This window comes from Triticum dicoccoides, chromosome 4A, assembly GCF_002162155.2.
Source record: "Triticum dicoccoides isolate Atlit2015 ecotype Zavitan chromosome 4A, WEW_v2.0, whole genome shotgun sequence".
NCBI lineage: Eukaryota > Viridiplantae > Streptophyta > Magnoliopsida > Poales > Poaceae > Triticum > Triticum dicoccoides.
In genome coordinates, this window is record NC_041386.1 from 26,426,365 (window position 1) to 26,429,429 (window position 3,065).

A 3,065-nucleotide genomic window follows, 5' to 3' on the forward strand; every position below is an offset into this window, starting at 1 on the left:
AGCAAATAAAACGCTGGTTCCAGCAAAATCATCTCAGCAGCAAAAACACTAGTAGTCAATTGTAGCAGAAAAAATAGCCAGTTCCAGCAAATAAAAACGCTGGTTCCAGAAAAACTTCTCAGCAGCAAAAACACTAGTAGTTGATTGTAGAAAAAAATTAGCTAGTTCTAGCAAATAAAAACACTGGATCTAGCAAAAAAACATGTCGGCGGTGAGGCGCGTCCGGTTCCAGCACGGCCAGTCGTTGGTTGTAGCACCACGACATCACGGTTGTAGCAGTAACGTCTACCTCACAACATACTCCATCGGCCGTCGGTGACCTTCGTGCAGCTCGACCATCGGTTGCAGCTCCACATCACCGCGGCGTGGGAGCATGGCTGGATGCTGGTTCCAGTACTGGAGGTCACCGAATCCAACATCTCCATGTGCCGATTCCAGCACGGCCAGACACCCCAGCGTCGCCGTGCATCGCTTCCAGCACGGGTGGTCGCTGCATGTAGCACGGGCCCAACTCCGCTGGGTGCAGCATGAAGGAAGCTTTGATGCGGGGATGTGAGATAGAAGCAGATGGATGCTACTAGCGAGCATACGGGACGGAGCGCTGCTGTGGATGGTGACGATTTTGCTCGGGTGGATAGAGGACATGGCGTAGGAGAGAGATGGTGGGGGATTGGGAATTTTCTGGGATGGACGAAGAAGAGAAAGATCTGGTGAAGGGATAAGGTCAAGCCACCGAAAAAGAATGGGTCGCGCTAACTGCCACACGTGTGGCCGGAAGCGAGACGCACCACACGTCTCTAATGTAAACAGATTGTCACGTCATCGCATGCATGCATGTAGGAATCTTTTTGGATTTTCAGTTTTTAAAATGTTTTATCTCTTAAACGAAAAATCCGATTGAAAATCGGTTTTCACCATTAAATCCCTCGCGATGAGATCTTTGAAACTAGATCTCATGTTGATATGTTTTGATGAAAAAAATTTTGGATTAAAAGTTGTCATGTCTATTGCATATGAATTGCCATGATGTTTACACTGAAGTTGCCATGATATGTTTCAGCTATTTTCTTCTACATTTAAAAGTAATTTTGATATTTATAAAATGGGGAATTAAGAAACTAGACTTGCCATGAACCATAAACTAAAATTGCCATGATACATGCACGTAAAATTCCCATGGTTCATACAAAAAATAATTTTCATGGTCAAAGTACTGGAGTTGCCATCATCAAAATACTAAAATTGCCATGATCTACAAACTAAAATTGCCACATGGCAACTTTACTTTAAGCCCTATGGCAACTGCAGTGTAAACATCGTGGCAACTTCTGGCAAAAAAAATTCGTCGAAACATATCAACATGAGGTCTAGTTTTGAAGATTTCGTCGAGACGGATTTAATGGTGAAAACGGATTTTTAGTTCGCTTTTTTATTTAGGAGATACAACATTTTTAAGCCGAAAACCAAATTTTTTTTTGCTGATGTCATCTATTCATACGTGGCAAAATGAGTGGTGATGGAGGCGTGTGGGCGATGTGCAAACGCCCACACGTGTGGGCGTTAACATTTCCGAAAAGAAACAAGTAGCAACACCTACCTCGGCCCCACGTTTTCAGGCAGTCACGCACGCGAGCGACCGGCCGAGCGTTCTGCCGGCAGGCCGATTCCAAACGTTTCCCTTCTTGTCATGTCTGGATACAAACCACACCTAACAAACTCAACGCGCTGCCTCTTTTGTAGCTAGCCTCAGACGTAGCATCCACGGACTCTCCTAGCGATCCGGTCACCTGGCGCACCGCGCGCACGTACGCACGTACGTCCTGGCGATCCGGTCTACACAGCCTGGTCACCCCCACAAGATAGCTACCGCCCGCTGCATCAGCCCACGATCGCCATACGATCGTCAGCCCGGCTACACACCGGCTCAACTCGGACTCCATCTAAACTAGACCTAAGACACAAACACACACACGCTGGTGATCACGGGCATACACACCCGGCACGGTTTATTCTCTAACATTCTCCCCTTAAACCGTGACCTACAGCAGGTCCAGCTCTTCGTCGACGTCGGCGAGGAGCGCCTTCTTCTTCTTCGGCTGCCGGCAGTCACGGGAGAAGTGGCCACGAATGCCATAATTGTAGCACTTCCCGCGCCGCCTCTTCACGCCCGATGCCACACTGCTGCCGCCGCCGTCGTCGTGGTCGTGGCTGCCCCGCTGACGGCACCGTGCCTCCCACTGGGCCGCCATGAGCATCAGCTGGTCGTCCACCCGCTCGCCGCCCGCTTGTCCGCGTCGCCGTAGCCGCTCGTCGAAGGCCTTCAGGTGACCCAGGGCTTCCTTGAACGCCATGGTGGACACGTCGCAGAACTGCTCGATCCCCGCCACCGCCGCGTACAAGCGGTCCGGCACGGAGTCGAGCAGCTTCTTGACGAGCGCGGTGTCTTCCAGGGTCGAGCCGAGCCCCGCAAAGCGCGTTGCCATGCCGCCCAGCTTGCCCGCGAACCGGTCCAGTGTGTCGCCGTCCGCCATGCGAGAAGCTTGAACTCGCCGCGGAGCGTGCCCAGCCGCGCCGCCCGCACGCGATCCGCTTCGACGAACCTCGTTTTCAGGCTGGCCCAAACCTCCGCCGCCGTCTTCTTGGACGACACCTACAGCAGAAGGTCCTCCGCGAGCGCCCCAAGCAGATATGCCTGCGCCGGCTTGTCTTTCTTCGCGATCACCGCCGCCGCTGCATCCTCCGGCACCACCACCGCCTTCCACAGCCCGGCATGTTGAGGTTTTCCTCGACCTTGATCGCCCACGCCGTGTAATTCTCACCGGTGAGCATCGGCACCGGCTGTGGCAGTGCGCTGCCTGATCCGCCGGCGTACGGGACGAGCGACATTGCCGGCGAGCTCCTCCCGCAACGAGGCTCTGATACCAAATGTTGGGACTGACCCTTGCAAGCTCTCTCTCTCTCTCTCTCTCACTGGCGTACAGAGGTAGAAGAAGGAGGAGCACAAGAGATTTGTTTCAGCGACGAACGCCCAGGCGCACAAAACGCCTGATCCTTTTTCTTGTTAT